Raw genomic sequence first — 22348 nt, forward strand, 5'->3', positions numbered from 1 at the left:
ATAGCTTTTTAATTGTGGCTTTTTATAAATGGCAGTGCTAGGATTTGGCTTCCACCAACCATAATTATTTTATGCTGAAGTCAATGTGGAAGAATTATTGTTTAGAAACCTTTCTGTAGCATTCATCTTTTCTTTGCTGTTTTTATGAAAGAAAGTAGTATAGTCATGATTTGACTTGTTAGTATATTTGGTTATTTTTTCTTTTTTCATAAGACTACAATATTTTGGAGGGAAATGATTTTAGATAAACATTCTTGTAATGATGGAAAGTTCAGCAAGGTTTAGAAGATTATAGAATTCCTGTGTTAACACTTGTTCTTAAATAATGAATGCCATCCTCGTTCTAAGTTGTTTCAAAAGATACACTTAGTTTCTGAAAATAATAGCTGACTTTTTAAATTAAATTTTCTATGTATTTAGAATTACTATTGAATAAAACATCACTTTAATAAATAAATCATTAGGTTGAAAATAAAAAAAACCAACTTATTAGCTTTGTAGACATATGACTTATAACAATCTACGAAGATGTGTTCCACGTTATAGATTTATGAATTTTTAATTCTATTCATATTATCCAAACCATGATCTTTATTACTTTATGTATAATCTAGAATATGCATATTGATTTTGAAATCCTCCTAAGAAGCAGTCTCCATGAGAAGCCCAGCATTAAAGATTTGTTCTTACAATTTAACCTCTAAAAGAATTGGTAAAGTCTTTAAATAGACTTTTAGTGGGATGGAAGCAATTAATATATCATAATTCAGAAAAAAAAATAAAACAACCAAACACAAACAACCAGCCAGAGTTGGATGGAGGGAAGGAATAATGTCTGTCTTATGTTAAGAGCTAGACATGCCCTCAGTACCTAATGAATAACGAGTACATTTCAGTTTTTGAGTGGTAGAGCTCTTAGTTCCTGACAGGTTAGTCTTTATTATAGATTTCTTTTTTATACTTTGCATTTAGCTCCCTTAAGCAATTTTTTTCTATGACTGTGAAAAGAATGTGACTTTGTAAAAAGATTTATGATCCATACTGCATTTATGATGAAAAAAAAGTTTTGATTAATAAGAGTTGTCTATTTAATTATAAAACTGCACTTTTGGTTTCCAAGCAAAGTCAGTGAGAGACTGCATATATCCTCAATGCAGTTTGTTATTCTATTCTTTAAAGTACATAATTTATAGCCACAACCAACAGGTAAACCTTTCAGAGAAGTCGAGATTGGATCCCAGTCTCCAGGTATTTTTAAGCAGAAAATACAGATGTGATAATAGTTGATGAGCAAGTTGATGTGTGATACATTAATGCTCTCATCATTGTCCTTCATTGCCGTTTATGAAAAATCCGAGCAATGTAGTGTTGCAGATTGTTCTTTTGAAGGAGAACTATTTCCCAGGCTGTGTACCACGATGACCACAATGAAACACTGCCTTGGAATGCCCACAGTGGTTGTCTTTTCATAGATATGCATTAATTTTTATAATTTACAATCAAAAGTCCACAAAGCAATACTTTCTCAACACACACACACACACACACACACACACTCCACCTTTTGGAAATAACTCATAAAGAAGTTTCACCATGAAGCAACACAAAACATCCAAGCTAAAATGCAGCAGACACAATAACCAGGGCCTAGGAATGCATCTATCACTGAACAGCTAGCTCAGTGTCACCTTAGAGATCTTTTGAAAAATGATATTTAATGACTGCTTATAAATGAAATGTGACACATCCCACCCAGCATTTTACTTTAAGGTAAAGAATATCCTTCTAAAAAGTGCTGAGCTGGGTGCTCTAGATAGAGAAATCCCCGTTACTTTCAGCCTGATGACAAGGCCAAGAGCCAAGTAGAACATTCGTGCCCAGCATGTAAAATGGGATGAAGCTACTCGGGCTTCATGAAGTGCAGAGAAAAGAGGAGCAGAATAATGCTCCCAGGATACTTCTGCTTTTGCCACAAATAATGCTGTCTAGAAGTTTCTGGCAATTATTTCTAGGAAACATTTTAAATGGCTTGACCCTTTGCAGCCTGAGGCAGCCCATATAATGAATTCAAATGGATGTGGTTTCAAGTCCTTGACCTTCCATTTTCTATCCATGTAATGCTGTGTACCTTATGCAGCCTCCCTGAGTCTTGCCTTTCACATACGTAAACATGGTGGAAAGACTTATTTCCCAAGGAAATGGTGACAGTTAAATGAGCTGATCCATGTTTATCTCCTGGCTTGTGATAGGCATTTCATATTGGCTCTCTTTTACCTCTTGGTGGGGAAGAGCTAATAAATAATTAAGCCAAAACTCTCAAGACATTGAAAAGTACCATCACAGATATATTAGACAGACAGCTTATCTCTGCCATGCCCAACTTTAGAAAGACTAGATATCTTCAGATTAGTGCACAATAATAAGTGCAATTGGATGCTTGTGTTGTGCTGGGCCCTTTGCTAAACTCTTTACATACTTCATGCGATTTATAACAATTATTACTAACCATTCCTATGATATAGATGTGGTAAGCACTTAATCCAAGTTTATACTGCTACTAAATCAGAAATCTGGGACTTAAATCTACTTTGTGTGACTAAAGATCCCTGCCCCAATAGTTAAGCTTACTGTTGCTCCATCATTATTAAAGGTAAACAAGGAAAAAAATTCTAAAATCACTTTTGGGCAAACTTGCCTCAATAGAGGCCTTCAGGTCAACGTACTATTTTCCTTATGTGAAAACAAAATTCTATTTCTTATATTCAAGCTATAAAACTTAGAATGTGATATACATTCTTGGTCAGAATTTATCGTGACCAAAGTGAATAAGGATAAAGGTTGCTTTTCTTTTTTACCTTTTTTTTGTTCTGAGAAATTTAAAGTATTCAAGTGAGTATGAAAAATAATATAACAAACACCCATATTATGTTTGGTCATATTTATTTCCAGTCATTTATTTTTTGCTTTTCCTAAAGACAAAAACAGTATTGGTGTAGCTGAAGTCTACCTTAACATTGCCTTTGGCATCATTCCCTTTGCTGTCTCCATAGGAGATATGATTTCCTAAGTTTAGTCTATGTAGGCTGTTTCCTGTTACCATACCTTTCCTTCTTAATTATGGTCCATCCTCTGGTTAAGCTCACCCTATAGTCAGTTTCCACATAGAAAATGGATTGGAAGGTCATGTGGATGGGAAGAAAATGTCCCCCTGGTAATCTCTAAGTTTCACCTTATCTTGATCTCCTTAACCTACATCTGTAATAGACCTGAAGAATATCTTTGGATCTGGAGTAATCCAGACAGATCTAATCTGGGAAAGCCCTAAATCTCATGAGGCTGATTTTCTTGTGCTTTCTTGTCACCTGAAAAAGCATCTGCTGTACCACTGATACTCAGCCAAGGATAGGTGAATGTGTGACATCTTCTGTCCTGCTGGCCCTGAGACCCTCCTGACCCCTTGGTCCATCTGAGGCAACAGTATCTCTCAGCAGTACTTACCTCACCTCTGAGACTTTGCACCTGAGTTACAAGTGCAGTCAACTTTCTTCCATGCCCAACGACTTTTATGCTAGAGTGTTTATGAAATGTCATCACTTCAATGAGTGCAATTTCACAAATATTGATTAAACACTTGCTAAATGGCATAGGCACCCATCTGTGGGAGCCCAAAGAAAGGACATGCCAAATGGGAGGACATGCAATGAGAAATACTGATATTCTGGGAAGGGGTCAGAGGTTCATCCATATGAAAAAGTCTTGTGTCTTTTAGAGCCCTCTTGAAAAACAAAGTCATAGCATGTCAGCTCTTCTTTAGGTTGAAAAGACATGTGGCCTTATTAGAGATAGGCAAGTTCAACTGGATGCTCAGAAGAAATACATTATCCCTGTGGATATTATACATGAACTTCCCTGAAGTTTGAGAGACACGTGAAATATTAGAATACGAAAGGCAGTATTAGATTAAGAAAGAATGAATCATAGCTTAAATAGATGTCTTTTGTCTGCTCAGTGAGAAAGCAGATATACCAACATATATTTTAGGCCATATTAAGTTCCCAGGCTGAGTGAAAGAGAACAGGGAATCATTGCATTATGTAAAGGTATAAAAATGCCAGAAATAATTTCAGAAACAAGTTATTTTCCTCAGTAAAGTGTTGGATATTGGATGTGTGTCTTCAAAGAAAAATAAGTAAACAGTTTCACATATGTTAATATTCTGTGGAAACTGCAATGGAAAAAAAAAATGGCCTTGAGTTGTCAAAACAAAGAAATGGGAAGCCTCCCAAGAAAAACAATAGAATGAGAAGAGCAATATTGAAACAGGTGAAGAAAAGAACATGATGCGTTGAGTACAGAAAAATTATTGAAGGCATACAGACAGAAAAGGACTGATAAGGAGTGAAAAGAGAAGTAATTCATAAGAAATTCAAACTCACATCAAGGCATAAAGCCAACCCAATTGCAAATTTTGTCAGGTTGCAGCTGGGAGAGGGAGGAGGCAGAATATGTTCAGAGGATGGAAATTTTATCAAAATGTGTTAATTCTGGAAGAAAAAAAAAGATGAGTTTGGTAACAGCTGGGACCTTTACCTAACTCTTCAGACCTCTCTATGCCATCAAAATGGCTGTTAGGTTTTAGCATTAGGAATAAAAAAAAAAAAAAAGTGATAATAAGTAAACAACTTCCTAAAGGATATTAAGGATTTCCCTTTGATTATGGTTTTTATGTCAACCAAAGACGTTCTCACAAGTGATTGAGTGAGGTCAGGCTGGCCCTGCGACTGAGGAAACTGACAGCAGTCAATGTAATTACCCTCTGTGGCTTCTGAGAGATGGGAGGGAGAGAGCGGGGTGGTCCTGGAGTCACACTGACTGGTTCTGACGCAGCTCCGTGACCCGTGCTGTCTGTGACTTAGCAGATTAGTTAATCTCTTTATGCCTCAGTTTCATCTGTAAAATGTGAATAATAACAAATGAGTACCTTATAACGTTGCTTTCAGGGTTAACTACATATAATCAGTGCCTAGCATTCTGTTTTAAATGATGTGCTAGTTGCGTTTTCTTTATTTATCTCACTTAAGCCTTATAAAAACATACTCGGGTTAGTTTTATTATTTCCACATTGTAGATGTGAGAAAATAGAGCTCAGAGAAATCTGGTTGTCAAGAGTGACATATGTAGTCTGCATCTGAATTAAGGTTTTTCTTGACCCATATCCATGTTCACTGTACCATGAAGCTTAGCATCTATAGTAGCAGTTACTGGAGCATTATTGGGAAACTTCAGCTGAGTACAGAGGTGGGAGCTTGGTTCTGGAGACCTTTGGGTATAATGGAATGACATGTCTGGATAAGAAGTCAGTTTAAATTTGTGTTGTCGAATTGACTTTAAATTGCATTGAGAAAGAGCATGAGGGAGGAATACCCTCCTCTCTCTGGTCAGAACAATGGGCCTTTTTTTTTTTACCAGATGAGTGATTCCTTTAATGGCCACCCAATTCAGACTCTTCACTGTGACTAATAATAGAAAAAAACTTACAAGACTTTTTTTTTTTTATCCTTTGATATATGCTAAGCACTGTGATAGAGTTTTATTATTTATTGCTTAGGGAACCTAATGAGCTGGGTACTGTTGTTATCAACATTTTATGCATGTGAAAACCCAGGATGGTAGGTAGCAGAACCAGGTTTAGGGAACAGGGTTTAGCTGGCCTGGTAGGCAATCTGTGACCCTCCCACAGTGTCTTTCTTTGGCATTCATAGACTCATTGGCTTCGAGACCATGTATTTATCTTCATCTCCCAATGCTTTCCTGCTGGAAGGGTTTACTCCAGTCAAATGGCTCTCCTCACTTCCACTGAAATACATTTTATGTTTCTGGCTGCTGTCATTTTCCTTTGTCATTTACCTTTGTATCTTCTTTTCCACTCACTCAATAATTTCTTCCTGCCTTTGATACTCTTTCCTGAGCATGCCCAGCCTGGTTGTCTCTTATCCCAAGACTCATGGCCCTTGCTATTGCTTTACTGATTTTACTATGATCACTCACTACAATCTATTTGTAACCTTGATGATGTGTGCCTTTTTCAAAAAGATTTTAAAACCTTTGTGGTGTCTTTAAAAAAAAAATTCCCAAATGTATCTAATATCATGTTACACATAGTCTTCAATTGACTAATATTCTGATCAAATGAAATAATCAAAATACTTATCATAGCTTGTGGAGATTAGAATAAAATTGCTTAAATGTTGTGGTAGAGAAAAAGGAATGAGCAAAAGAAAATAGCCAAGAAAAACTGTATAGTAATGGAAGGAATATACTATGGAACTACATGGGAATCGAGATTTCGTTTAGAAGAATTAGGTCAACTGTGTGCCAATAATCTTTATATGTGTAAGAAAAAGCATTAACTAAAGTGACTGGAAAATGTGTACATTTGTATAGCCACAGAGCAGCATTCCGTTTGCTTTTTTTTTTTTTTTAATATTTTACCATTTCAAAGCATGAACATTTTTATATTGATATTATTTGGTTATCTTCTTTCAAGTAAATGAGAGAAAAGTAAAATTAATATTAGATTCAGATAATTTTCTACATTTTCTTAGGGTATTTGCTTTAAAAGGAGTAGACGATTTCTAAAGTTTTTTCTTTTCTTTTTCTTCCTATTTTTGTTCCAAGAACATAAATTTTATTCTCCACAGCTTTGCTATTATGGTGTGAAAAAAATCCACTTCACTAGACTTTTAGGCTATTATTTAGCTCATTTCTTTGATGATTGAGTTCTCTTTTACTAATAACTGGAGTTCCTTCTCAGAAAATGGCAGAAAATTGATTTTTGTTAATTTTACTTTACTACTCACTAGTTACTCCTTCCAAATTCTAATTCATGACTTTCCTCAAGAATATGTAGACTCCACTACTGTTTCATTTAGTGTTAATAGAGGTAGTCCTTGTAGGAGGACCTACTGTAGTTACTGCATAATTCTCCTGCATAAAGCAGAGATTAAAAAACTCATGTCCAATATTAACAGTTTCTAACAAATATATCAACAAAGCAAGAGCCTTCTTTTTTTTCGAGAACAGATACTAAGTGGAATTTCTCATTGTGATCCTTCTCTTTTTTATGTTCCAAATGAATCAGTACCGAGTTGATCTTTAAGATTTTGGAACCTAAGAACCATAATTACAAATTTCCCAGCCTTTATTTAAATTAGGGAGAACTGAAGAAAGAGCAGGTGAAAACTTTTGTTAGCACCAGGAAATAATTATAACATCTTAGTGCTAATACCCACCATCCTCCAATGCGGTTGGCAATGCTTTCATCCTCTGGTGATCCTTCTCAGCGATGGTTCTAAAGGTAGAGTCTCTGCTTACTTGCAGTAAATCTGAGGTTTGGGGGAAGGAACAGTGGGGGAAAGTTGATAACATCTCCCAGTCTCTAAGGCATGGATATTAATTTGATGAACTTTCAAACAGATGTGGAAAGATGACTTTGCAAAGCCTCAAGCTCAGAATTTTAAATGATGCATATTACTAATAAGACATTTAGCTTAATCCATCTGCTTCCTAAGAAATGTAGCTGTTTTCCACAAAGTATTCTTTTTAAAAACGCACCGTCCAGAATATTTGTGTGGGGAACCATTCATTCTTTGGCAGATGAGGGGAGTTATACTGCATGACGTGGTTTGACCTGATGAAAAATCTGCAAAACTCACCTTCCTGTGTTTATTTTTAAAATCCCACTCTCTTGGGTAAAATATTTCCAGTGTTTGGTTTTATTAAATAAAAATAAGTAGATTTGGATCCAAATCCATATAGCCCTTGTTTCCTTTGCACCCTTTCACGAGACTCCAACTCGCGATTCCCTATCTCTCAGTCTTCGTTGGCATATCTGCTGTGTGTAACCAGCAGGCTCTTGGTGAACCCCGTCAGAGGCACTTTTGATACAGGATTGAGGTCAAGTTTTAATAAAAACAGGAAATTACATTTATCCGTTTAGAAGGGTATCTGCTCTGTGCCAGACACAGTGCCAGGTCCAGAATGTCAATTCTACGAGCTCAGGCTCTCAGTTGCTTTTATTTTGCCTCTTATCTTCCAAAATTGGCATAGTGTTTGGCATTGTCGGCATGCAGAAACATTTATCGGGTGAAAGGAGGAAGACATGATGTATTGGTGAGAGTCACACCAGCAAAGAGATGTCACATTCAAATTAGGATAATGAAATGCAGATTATTTGCAAAGGGACCGTTTATATAGGCGAGGGCAGTAACAGCAGAGGGGCTGTTATCACCCAGGACTTGAGAAGAGAGAATCCTGTAGGAAAGGGCACCTTGACAGTTGAGTAAGCATACATTTTAACATAATTAGAATAGTAATGAAAAAGTTATTAAGTATCATAAGAACCCTATGATATAGGTATTGTGATGATTTTTACAGATGAAAACAGAGAGAGAGAAAGTTTAAGGGATTTACCTAGGGTCACACAGCTAATAAGTGAAGGAATTGGGGTTAGAACCCAAGCAGTTTGTCTCTAGATCTGTTTTTTGCATTGAAAGAGTCAAACTGTGGTGTAGAGCCATGCTTTCAAACCTTAGTGTGCATAGAAATCTTCCACGAATCTTGTTTGAAAGTATTTCCTGGTTCAGTCGGCCTGAGTTTGGACCTGAGAATCTGCATTTCCACCAAGTGCTGTTGCTCTGCTTGTGTAGCGAGGGATTGAGGACCTGGAGTTAGAAAAGTGGAGGCCAAGTCCTAAGGATAAGACTTGGGGAGCTCAGTCAATTAGTCTCTTTGGCTGTCTTTTTCCAGATGTGTGAAATGAGCAGGTCAGGTGATTTCTAAGACCTAGGCAAGCTTATAAAACACTGAACTCCTCTGATTTCAGGTGTAGGAGGCTCCTTTCAGCTATCATAGGTGCAGTTCTCCTGGTCAGGACTATTTAGAAGGCTCTAGAGAAGGACCTGGTGTGGGCAGCCTCCTTCTTACAAGGAGCTGAGTTCAGATGACAACACCTGAACTTCTGATTAGACAAGGGCTGCTTTGTTATCAGCTGTTTCCTTCCAAACCTGAGAGGTCTCCCACCATCTGGTGCTGCTCCCTTTTGCCTCATGGATTCTCATTCCCTGTCACAGCTGATTAGGGAGCTGGATCTAAAAATGAAGCCTGAAATTCCAGGTACCACATTGTGTCACGTAGGTCGCTCCCTGTAATCTCGGTCTCACATTGTAATAGTCCTGTGATGAACACTTTAGCATCTTAAAGCTCCTTCTTTTAAGAGGTTTCCTATTATTAGACATGCAGAAGGTACTTAACACTGTGTGGTGTAAGTTATAAGCAGAATTAATGCTTTGCTTAAAACTCATAATTTTCAAATTCTCTTTTCTTTTGCAATAAGTAGAGAATGACATTGCTGCCACAAGCACCTGCAAATGGAAAGTGATAAACCATCTTACTACTAAACATTCAAAACAAATGTGTTTTGGTCCCTGAGGTTCCCAAGCTTTCTACCTTGATTTGAGGACTCCTGTTTCCACAGCTGTATATACAATACGCAAAAATCTTCGACTTCATATTTCAGAAAATCAGTCTGGGACCACAATACTGAGCCTTTTTCTTTTCTTTCTTTTTGCTTTGATCACGCATTGACTATAGCACATGCTCCATAAATTACGCAACAAATTTTTCCAGATGCAAAGCTCCTGCAACATTATGCGTGGGGTTTCCTTGCCATATTTTGACATTTTGGGTAATTTAATTGCATTTGATGTTGCTCTCAGCCTAATCAGGCCAGAGCAGCAGCGTTATCCTCCTGCTGTGCTTAGCAGTGCCTTCTGGAAGGTTGTGGAGAAGGATATTTGGTGTCCTGTTACCATGTTTACGTGATTCATGATCTCTTAAATACATTTAGTGTTACTTACAAGTAATGTAGGTATTTGGAAGGGATAATCTTTTATGTGTCCATTTAATTTCTCTATATAAACAAATCGTTATAACTATAGAATAATCTTTATATGGACAGTATTGCTTTACCTGGCTTCCGATATTTTCCAGCATGTTCTCAGGTACATTTTTATCATGTGCTACTGATAGATACCCAGAGATTATTCCTGTTTTGATTTGATCTCAATAAGCTGGTATGGCTAGCACTTAACCAGGGATGGAATTTTGGCTGGTTAAAAGATAAGAGGTGCGGTAGTGTCAGATATTGTTATAAAGGTTGTGATGAGTGTGAAGAGAAGAAAAGTAGGATTCCAAAAACAATTGAAGAGGGGCTACCTCCTGGGGGAACACAGTTGCTCTGTACCTCTGTTTCTATGTTTCTTGGCCACAAGCCTTGTTTCCTTTTGCACTCACAGAATCAGATGGAAGAGGGCTTACTAAAATTCTAGGGAGAACTTCTCTGGGGTTATATTAAGATTGGGAGATGGCGTGGATTCTCTGTTACTAAGAGAGTAAACACTGTATTTAAATGTCCCTGCTGTCTATTAAAAGCAGTTTTCATGTGATTTGCTTGTCTCTTATAGGAAAGGTATCGTATATAGCTAGTGGGCTGGCTTGAGATGTTGAACAGTCTGAAATCTGGATGCAAATTTGGGATGTTTTTATGAGACAAGCTGCTTCCCCTCTCCACTTCTTAACTCTGCATCTCTGGCTCAGTTGCCCACAAGGTAGGCTGCAGCTTTCTCAGGCTTGTGGGGTTGGGTAGTGTCTTTTGGGTCTGTACTCTTGTTCCCCAGAGCAGTATTAGATGGACTAGAACATGGTGTATGTTTTTTAATTCTACTCAGGCCAAATATTTGGCAACCAACTCAGTTGGGCTGTGGAATCCTGGGGCCGGGTTAAGTTGTATATAAAGACTTAGATCTTAAAAAACCTCAGAGCCCAGAATGTAATTCTTCCGCAGGCGGCCTGTTCTTGGGATTCAGATGCACTTCTTTGAAATATCGTTGGCAGAAGGAAAAAAAATAGTTTTGAATTTGAGGATTGGATTTTAATAATTGTGAGTCTTAACTGTCGTTTTTTCCCCTACAAGTCCATTCCAGTGATGACTTTGAAATGGCTATTTATGGAAGATTGAGTGCTGTAGCAAATGATAGATTATCGTGAAATAGCAGATCAAATAAATATGTCTCCTGAAATGATAAAAACTTTATTACTAGAACATCTTTTCTCTTTAGGGCATGTAATTAATTATGAACCAGGCATGAATAATACATTTTATAGTACTTTTGTCATTTATCTGGGTTCTATGTTTTATAAACAGTTACTCACTGGTAGTCTTTCAATTCTGCCTTTATTACATGATGATCTAATAATTCAAAATGAGAAATTACTACACTTAGAACTTGGCAGAGATACAGCCAAGTTTTATAGTGAATTTTAGGTTGTCATCTATGATAACAAATGTGAATTATATGGCACGTTAGCTCATGTTTCTCGGTTCATTTTTACATTATCTTTTTGTTTTACTTTAAAAGTTAAATGATGATTAGATAAAGAATTTTATTAAAATTTGCATAAAGTTTAGAGAATTAATAATACACTAATTTCTGTGAATTACATATCCTTCCCTCAACCCATTCTCTCCCAACCTCCTCAGAGGTAACATTATTCTGAATTTTGTGTCTGTTTTCCCTTTCTTTTCTTTATGGTTTTACCCCATATGTTTGCATCTCTAAACAATAAATTTGTGTAAATTGAATCATACAGTGTATATATTTGGTGACTTGCTTTTTTCACTCAGCATTATGTTCCTGAGATTTATCTTTCTTGTTGCTAGTAGCTATATTACATTTATTTCTACAGCTGTATAATATTCAGTAAAAACCATATAGGCTATAATGGCTCTGTCACTATTTATCTAGAATACAATGGAAAGAAATTTTTTTTCTAGTGCCTTTGTGAACATTCTTTATGTAACTGATGTATTTCCTAATCTTTAAAAGATGATATTATTGCTTATCAACTTAATTGTATTATGGTCAGAGTATAGTCTGTAACATTCAAATCCTTTAACATTTATTTACACATATTTTATAGCCAAGTATGTAATCAACATTTATAAAAGCTTTATGTGTTTTTCTTAATTTGTGGGTACAAATTACTACATATTGTATTCTACCAATTGTCAAAAGTATTATATAGGGACACTTGGGGGTTCCCTAACACACTTTCAAGAGATTTGTGGAGTCAAAACTATTCTTAGTATTATTATAAGACATTATTTGTCTTTTCTCTTGCATTCTCTCATGAGTATACAGTAGAATTTTCCAGAGGCTGCATGACATGTGATATTGCAGCAAAATGAACTCAGAAGCAGATAGGAGAACACAGCAGTCATCCGGTAAACCAGATATTAAAGAGGTTAGTAAAAATTAAAAAACAAAGCCCCTTTATCACTAATTTCTTTTTGGTTTTAAAAGATAAAGTTATGTTTTATAAAAGTTATGTAATATGGTAACCTGTAATGGGCTTATTATAATTTTAAAATGAGTAATCCATAAATATTTTCTTAAAATCTCAGTTTTAACTTCTTACACAGTAAATATCAACAGAAATAACCCATATAAACAAAAGCTTTTAGGATTCTTGATAGTTTTTCAGAATGTAAAGTAGGCCTGAAATCAAAATTTGGAGAAGCACTGGTTTATGAGATCAAGCTTCTTACTATGTTATTCAAATTTTTATGTTATGATTGACTTTTCTTTTGGTCTTTTTGACTTAATTACTGAAAGGTGTTAGAATTTCTCCTATTAATATGAATTTAATTGTTTCTCCTTGGTGGTCTATCAGTTTTACTCTATACATTTTCAAGTTATGCTATTGGGAATAAACAAGTTTAGAAATGTAATCTCTTCCTGATAATATGAATCCTTTGTTGTCATGTAGTAATGGTTTTTGTCTTAAAAGTATATTATGTCTAAATTGTCATAGCTATACTGGCTTTTTGGGAGTTAGTGATTGCTCGATATATTCTCTCTTTTTAAACTTTTTGTCTTTATATCTCAGGTGTGACTCTTGTAAACAAATTTAAAAATTATTCAACATGTCAAAAATACAGTTGCTTTCTCATAACATATGCTATTATTATTATGTATTTTATTACCATATTATTTTTATAAATATATCTCTTTGTCTACATACACACACACACAAACCTCCAGTATTTAATGTCAGTTCTTCAGTTCTTATTGGCAGTCTTCCTATCTATAGTCACTTTTACACGTGAAAAATATTTCTCAGGATTTTCTGAAGTAAGTGTATGATGGTGGCATACCTCTTTAGTTTCGTATGTTTAAGCTATCTTGATTTTACTGTAATTTTTGAAAGTTATTTTTAAATTTTATTTATCTATACTCCTATATTTATGGATTGACAGTTATTTTTTTTCTCAGTATATTAAAAATAATGCTCTGACTTCTATCAAAGGATCACCAATCAGTCTATCACTTCTTTGTTTTATAATCTGTGTTTTCCTTTTGCCTGCTTTTAAGATTTTTCCTGTTGTCGTCTGCATTTTCATCTTGGTAGTTGAGATGTGGATTTCTTTTTATTTATCCTACTTGGGATATGTAAGAATCCTGAACCTGTGGATTGGGCTTTTTGCCAATCTGGAAAATTTGTAGATATTATCTGTTTAAAAATTGTCTTTACTCCATTTTTTCTTATCTTTCCTTCTGCATCTCCTATCAAAGTTTGTTAAGCTTTCTCATTCTTCTATTTCTGTTAACTCTGTTTCATATTCTTTTTGTCTCTTTATATTGTGTTATGGAGACTTTAATTAGGTTTAATTCCACTTCACCAATTCTTTTGTCATTTCGATTTGTTGTATTTGGTAAACTTATCCACGGACTTTTACATTTTGCTTATACTTAAAACATTCTATTAAGGTATAATTGAGAGGTAAAAATTATTTTTTTAAAATATATACATCATGAATTTGTGATCAGTATATATTGATATCATCACCACCATCAAGGCTACAGACATGTCATCTGTCACCTTCCAAAATTTCCTCCTGTCTCCTTTATTATAATTATTATTTTGTGTTAGAAGATTTAATATAAGATCTATCCTTTTTGCAAGTTTTAAGTATATACTCTAGTATTCTGTTATAGGTTTAATCTCTAGAAGTTCTTTTGGTTTTTATTCAAATCTTCTTAGTCTTTAATAGTCTTTTCTTTTTTATATTTACAGATTCTTTAGATATTACAGGGCAAGAAAATGTAAAATACCAAGGAGCTTAGGCCCTCTGGCACCATATTTGTTGGGGGAAGCTCACAGAACCAAAAGTCCACGTAGATGGGCTCATCTCCCCTTCTTGCCTGTTGTATAACCAGATATACTCAGGTATCCAGTATGGAGGATTGTAGGACACCAGGAGGAAAAGTTTGGATCTAGGGCTGTGAAATGTTTAAGCTGCAAGATCCCTCCCCTAAAATAATAAATGAATGGAGTTCAAATCTTTGAGTTACATCATTAGGACATAATAAAACCTCAGCCTCGTCTCTGTTCTTCTGCCTCAGTATTCATGATTGAGAGAGTACCAGCCCCCTCCCTTAGCATGGCCAGGATTCTGATGTCCAGGTCTCGTGGTTGTGGCTCAGTAGCAGACCAATGGCTTGATTTGTTGCATCAGTACTCTAGGATAGATTCTGAAAAGTGCTCAGTTGTAGGATTCCATGGAGCTTTGCAGGAAACCAGCCTTCAGGCAATCAGTCCTAGACAAGGTAATTTCTTATCACTCAATCAGTTTAACATATAACTGCATATCATTCTTCCAAAGATAAACATTTTTTCCCCGCGTTGTGGCATCTCTGAAATTGGGATGCAGCTTATAAGTGTAATTGTCAGTGTTGCTTTTGTGTGTGTGTTAGATAAAATAATGCTGCATTTTAAAATTAATGGCTTTTTAGATTTGATAAAATACAGGAGTTTACATTCCGTTTCAGATAACTCCCATTTATGAAGTCTTTGTGGATCTGCTTTTGGCATTTTTATTAATTTTCTCTGCAGACTCTCTCATGGTGCTTTGTTTACTTGTGGTTTTATTTATTTTTATTTTTGGGTGATTACTCTGAGCTCATACTTCTTGGAACTTTTCCGTATGAATGCTTGGTTGCCTGGGTGGCGTAATCTGTGTTTGCTTCATTTGCTTGGAGAACAGTGTAAAACCTAGGATTTAAATTCAACTTGCAGAATTCAGTGGTATGAATTCAAGCTGTAAAATCTTATGCTGAACAGTTTATGATTATAAATTCTCAGTGGAAAAAATTTCCCCCTCATGCAATGCTGGAATCTAGGGTAGTTAAATTTCCTTGCAGTACCCTTACAGTGAGAGCGTAAATAATCCTTTAGGATCCCAGCTTTATGCAAGAGGAGAGTCTCTTGTTGACTGTCCATCATGAATGGTCATTGGACTTCTTTCTTTTATTTTCTAGCAACTGCAAGGCCAAGGGCTAGAAAGCTGTACTGCCACCTTACCTAGAAAATGCTTTCGTAGTCCCCCTACCTCTTTGGTGTTCCAGTTTTGGTCTCTGAGAAGTTCTTACTCAGCTCACCAATATACTTGCAAACTGGGTTTTAAAAATATTTTATCAAGCAATTTTGTTTTGCCATGGGAGGATCTAGGTGCAATTCTACAGAACAACAAATTTACCCCTTTCTGTTCCTAACTACATATATAATATGGACTAATTCTTGTTCTGCGACAGCTTAGCAGCTTTGGAACCACTGTTCCATGTCTTAAGGAACAATCTCATCTTGGAAATCTCACCCACAATCTAGAAATGAATCAGTACCACATACTCTAGTTGGTCACAGGAAATTCAGGATCACGTCTGTCCTGTTGCCATTTAACACACTTCTTATTTCTGTACACACCTTCCTACAGGGTATTAAAAGATTATGGTGATGTGAAGATGTCCAGGGCATAGAGAGTAAACATCTTTGTCAGTGAAACTTTTAGTTTTGGAACAAGGTAACTAACTGCCACTACAAGAAACATTATCTTTTAAAAATTGATTTTAGATTACATACATATTTTTGTTTAAGATAAGAATGACAGCTTGACCATTAAAGTATACAGTATCAAGATATAATTCTGTAGGGAAAACTAGAATGAAAATATTAGTAGAAAAAAAATGAATTGCCAAATTTCCAACCATAAAGAAGAGCTTGTTTGGGTACTTTTTAAAACAGCTTTATTGAGGTATACTGCAATTCATATATTATACAATTCCATTTTTAATTTTAAATTTTCCTTCATTTAAACACTTCTGTTTATGTATGTTTGAGAAAAATCCTGGTGGATCGTATACATGGTACTGAGTGGCAGGGTAGCTTCCTTTTCCCAGAGCAGCAGGTTATAGCTGTTCTAAAATGAAAAAAAGCTTTTGTAACTTTATTCCAATAGCTTGTACTTAGCAAATTTAATCAAATACAAATGCATAATAGAAACTATTGGAGATATTCCGCACAAAGATTGATTTTCCAGCAACAGCTTATATTAAAACTGGGCATAATTAAAATATTATGTAACATTTATAAACATATATAAACATTTCTTGAATGTCTATTACATGTCAGATACTATTCTAAGCAGTTTAGTACTGTGCTACCTCATTTGATTCTTACAACAACTGCATCAGTAGGTACTATTACTATTTCCATTTTCCGGGTGAGGAAACTGAGGCATTTATCCAAGTTTGCACAGCTAATAAGTGATGCAACCATGGTTCGAAGCGATTTAGGCCAGCTTAAAACTGCTATTAATGATATGCCAAGCTGCTTCTCTTGAAAAATAATGTAGAGAATTAAATTGTGGCTTTTAAATATCAAATCAGTTTTTTTTTCTGAGTCTGTCATACATCCTATTGATGGAAGTTACAGTAAAGATTAAAAGGAAATTCAGCTGTTCTCCCAAATTCCAGATCACCTCTCACTATCACGAAGCTTAGCCTTGGTTTTTACTCATTTTTCCTTAGTTCTGGTGACTCTACTTATCTGTGTGGTTCTTTTCATTACTTCTAGATTTATTAAGGCACATATTATGTTTGAGCCATTTTATTAGGAAGGAAAAAGCAAATTTATAAGGAACATAGTTTTTATAACAGAGGAAGCATTTCTCTCCCTAGGCTGAAACTTGGTCTTGTTTTTTCTCCTATTATTATTTTACTTCTCTATTGGATGCTCATTTTCATTGTTTCTCAATTTATTAATGTACATTTAATAACTTTAGACATATCATTAGGAATAAAATAGCAAGTTAATAACAAGAATAAGTTTTATAACAGATAAAAGATATATTTTTTTCACTATTTAGACTTTTAAAATATTTAGCGTTTTTGAATAGGTAAATGGTATTCAGAAGCCAATGTGAAAGCTACAATGTGACATTCAGCGAAAAACGAGTCTCCCTGTTCTTCCTATTCTACCCATTTTTCTCAATAGAATGACCGCTCTTACCATGTCATTGGGTTGTGAGAGAGAGCTTTATATCTTCATAAAATCATTTTGCAAGCTTAGTTTCTTAGATTTAGTCACTTTTAAATGAATAATATCTCACTGCTTGCTTTGTTTCAGTTTGTAATGGTCATGGTCCAGTGCCTCATGTTGTTCTTTGTTTTCAGTAACAGGTCATCAGATGTTGTGTTGTTGTTCCCCTGTGTTTAGTGTATTATTCTCTTCCAGATTTGGTTTTCTTTGCATTTACACTGTATTCAGTTTGCTGAGAAGTCCTTTCATCTTCAGTTCATGCCTTTGACACACTTTGGGAATATTTTGGTCATTATTTCTTTGAATATATGTTTGTTTGTTTTTTTCTGTTGTATTTCCTCTTCCTCTTGGATTTCAGTTATATGTATATTAAAATGTTTGATGTTTTTCATATTATCAGTGAGATATTATTCATTTTAAAAATATTACTCTTCAGATTAGATCATTTCTTTGACCTGTCTTTAACTTTACCTGTTCTCTCTAATATGCTGTTAAGCTCACCCAGTGAATTTTTATTTTAGATATATTTTTCAGTTGTAGAATTTCTGTTCAGTACTCTTTAATATAATTTCTTTTTTCATCCTGAGATTTTCTCTTTGTTCATTCATTATGAGCATATTTTCTTAGCATAATTATAATAACTGCTTTAACATTTTTGCTCCTAATAACAGTTGGGTGTCTAAAGACTGCCTTTTGTCTTGAGTTTGGGTCACATTTTTCTGTTATTCATACATCAAGCAATTTTGGAATGTATCTTGGACATTGTTAATGATATGTTATAGAGATTCTGGATTCTTTCATCTTCTTTGGAAGATTATTACTTTTGTTTGTTCCATTTTAGTTAACTTGGATGAATTCAGGCTTCCAAACTGTCTATTCTGCAATAAGATGGCAGGTGAAATCTCTGTTCAGATTTTATAGCCTTTATGGGGTTGTTTGGAGTTCTGCTTTGCACATGGATACCAGAAATCAGCAAGATATCTGGGGAGAGGTTATATGCAGAATTGGGGCAACATTTGTGGGTCTCTTCTCTATGAGATTCTCCCTCAGTTTACAACTGCTGTGGTTACCCTGGGTTCTATCATTCAGGACCTCAGACTAATAGGACTAGGGTTTTAGCTGCACCACAGAGTGGAGCTGACTTTGCCCTCCTCTCAAATGAAGAGCCATAAAAAATGGGAAAAAAACATAAAACATAAAAAAAGTACTGTTTCTTTATTCAGAGTATCGATCCCCTCTGACTTCTGTCTGCTTTTGATTTCTCTCCAATGTTTTCAGGTAGCTATTTTTGATATTTTGTGCAGTATTTTTGTGTGTGTGTGTGTGTGCATGTGTGGAAGGTTTGGTTCAATACAAAATACTCCACCATTATTACAAACAGAACCTTCCTGTATTTGTTTTGACATTTTTAATTATAGCATGCATAATAACTATAAAAAAGCAGTGTTTATTTTGAGTGGTTTAATTTATCACAAGTGATCCACATGGTAGTATAGAGTATTTCTTTCTGGTAAGTGCTTGTCATTGTTTGATCATAAATCACTTGTAGGATCAACATACTAGTTGCCTAACCGTAGTGTAATTATTGGGCCATTATTTTTTAATTAAGTGTACATTCTTCCATTTGTGGAATTATAAATCCCAATATGCCAAGACTTTAAGAATCCTATATAATTGCTGAATGATTATGCTGCTATAAAGTTGGAAGTGAGCATTTCAGGATATTATTATTTCATATCTGATGTGAAGCATTTAAAGTAAATAATGTAATTACTAACTCTCTTTAAACACTTAGAAATTCTAAATTTACTTAGTTTTTATTTAGGAACGCAAGCGTGTTAAACTTGGACATAAATAAAGCTGTTCCTCTTAGTAAGAATGGAAAAAAGTGTATGTTTTTCAATAGAATGACCATTGGTAAATGAACAGTGATGGGGGCGGCAGCTATTTACCATTTTAGGTGAGTTCCACAGGCTCCATTCATTTAGACCTGGTGGATTTCAAGCTGTTCTTAGAAAATCCTTTAGGCCAAGAAGATGGTTCTTGAAATTTTCCAAACAACATCTAGAACAGTCTTTTTAAAACATTTTAATCAACATACCCTCTAATTTTTTTTTAAAAAACCATGGACTCCCTCTACGTTTATGTTGGCAACTAAAAATTGCATTATAAGTTTTTAGTAGTTACAAAGGCCATAATCTCCCATGTATTATATATGTTGACAGTTTAAAACAAAATTGTTATATCCCTGTTTTATGTATATCCAATGGAATAAAAACGCTAAAAGTAATCTGTTGTTTACCATCATACATTTAAAAATATATCATTGAGTTTCTCTCTTTTGGAGTTATACATTATTCTTTTTCACTCAGAACTCCTATTTCCATTTCATTTGTCTTTTAGAATCTCATTCTATTGTATACAATTTTATGTTTTTGTTAATCACTTTATCATTTCTTTGCAATGAAAACTGCAAATAAATTAATATGATTTTTAAATTTCCATGTCCTTAGGCTTTATTATTAAACTTTCTTCTGTATTAGTTATGAATATAATTATTATCATTGTGGAATTGATCATAATAATATTACTATTTTAAATAACATATTGAAGCAGCACAGATTCTGGAGCCCGAATGCCCAGGTGCTAATCCGAGCTCTAACTCTTGTTGCTCAGTAGCTACAGTTGCCTTATCTGTGAAATGGGAGTTAAGAATAATATTAACCTAATATGGATGTTATAAGGGTTAAGTGATTTAATACATGTAAAGTACTTAGAACAGTTTTTAGCCTATAATAAATACTATATAATAAATGCTTTATTCTGTTCATAATTATTAAACATGGAAAGTAAAATGTTAATAGAAGTGCATTTCCTAATGAGAGAGAGGTGTCTTTTTAATTTTTTTACAGTTAGTTTATATAATGAATGAATATTATTTATTGGTAGAATAAATCATGGCTATCCTAATTTTTCATTTACGATCCGAGAATGAGAAAACTTCTTTTTGTAAAGATTCATAGATGAAAATGAAAGTCTTGTTATAACAAAATTTCTCAATTCTTTGAACTCCTTTTGGCTTATGTACCACAAAGCCACTTATTGATCTTTCATCACATATCATTTTAAATGATCTTTCAGTGAAGGAGTCCATTAGATCTGCTTTAATTTTATTGAAAACATTCAATTGGAAACCCCCTCACTTGCAAAATGCTTTTTCTCATCTTTACCGTTTTGTTTTGTTCTGTTTTGTTTTGTTTTTTAACAGGTACTAAAAATTCTTGTTATATATTTTGGGTGTCCTGAGAGGATATCCCTTTCAGACAGTGCACTGTTGTAAAACAGAATGGGTAAGAGATACAATTTCTTTTACAAAGAGATGTGAAAGGGAAGGTAGAAACAGAACTGGCATCTGGCCTGCACTCCTTCTGAGGCAAATCAATTTGGGAGAGTCTTTGTGTCTCCAAGTACATGCACCCCAGTTTAAAGATCATGGCTCTTGGGGCCATCCCTTTTCCGTGGACAATATGAATCAGAAACATAAATTTAGCATCTGTCAGCTCGAATTTTCTTCTCTGGCCTTGTTGGTATTAGACTTTGGGAGAGAGCAAGTCAGTCAGTTCTGTGGCTCTTAAATTCTGCTCCACAGATGGTAGGAGGCCTCAAAAACTTAGGAGTTTGTGAGGTTGAAACCATTCTTATAATAATATAAACGCATTATTTGAGTTTTTCACTGTGTTGATATTTGTACCGACAATGCAACGGCAGTGTGCATAAAACAACTGGCCCCTCATTGTGATCTAGGCAGTGGCACCAAACTACGAGTAGTCACTGTGTATACTGCCAAAAATTGCAATATTAAAAAATTCCATTTGCACTTAAGAATGTCCTACACGAAGTAGTAAAACTTATTTTCGTATTAAGTTCCAACAGTTGAGTATATCTCTTTTAAATATTCTCTGTGTTGAAATTGGCAGTATGCACAAAGCATTTCTATTGCACACTAAAAAAAGTCTTAAAGAGAAATATTTGTATGATTGTTTGAGTGGCAAGCCACACTAGCCACTTTTTAAAAATGAAACATTTTTATTAGAAAGGTTTATTGACAAAGATTTATTCAAACTTCAAGGGAAACATCTGACAGTATTTATTACTAGTGCTAAAATTTAAGTTTTTAAATAGAAATTAGAATTTTGGAAAACTTTCAACTGCTATTGTGAACTTGAAAACTTCCCAGTACCAAAAGACTTTTGATGTGATCGGTGATGATACTAGCAAATATGATTCAAAATATTGAGTAATGAAATGTGTGGAAATTTTGAAAATTTGTGTAATTCATGGACCTGATATTTTTTAAATTACCAATGCATGATGTTACAAAATCATGCATGGGCATATTAGGTTTCTCTAGAGAACTGAACATTCGAATTAGGATTAGGATATATATTTATGGTTAAGGCCTTCAATTGATCGATGAGGCCTACCCACTTAATGGCAGGTAATCTGCTTTACTCAAATCTACTTATTTAAATACTAAGCATACCTAAAATATACTTTCATAGCAGCAATTAAACTGAAGTTTGACCAAATAACTGGAAATTGTGGCTTTGCCAAGTTGACACATAAAAATAACCATCACAATGGGTAAAAGATTTGTCTAGAGTTTCAGACCTGTGGATTTTACATTGCAGCTAAGCTTTAAGAAACTGCCACCTGTTGAGTGATTTATTATCAAAGACAGATATCCACGATTATCTGAAAATCTCTTAAAATCCTCCCCCTTTTTTCCTAACTACATCTGAATCTGAGCAAGGGCAGATTTTCTTCCCATACTTGCACTGAAACAATACTT

General features: G+C 34.7%; 1 protein-coding gene across 4 annotated transcripts in view; it reads left to right on the plus strand.

The window, feature by feature from the left end:
• The window catches only part of TMTC1 (transmembrane O-mannosyltransferase targeting cadherins 1), a 228356-nt gene that overhangs the window by 41201 nt on the left and 164807 nt on the right, over nt 1–22348 (plus strand). The gene's annotated exons all lie outside the window — the stretch shown is intronic.

The sequence above is a fragment of the Rousettus aegyptiacus genome, unplaced genomic scaffold (genome assembly GCF_014176215.1).
Source record: "Rousettus aegyptiacus isolate mRouAeg1 unplaced genomic scaffold, mRouAeg1.p scaffold_m13_p_2, whole genome shotgun sequence".
NCBI lineage: Eukaryota > Metazoa > Chordata > Mammalia > Chiroptera > Pteropodidae > Rousettus > Rousettus aegyptiacus.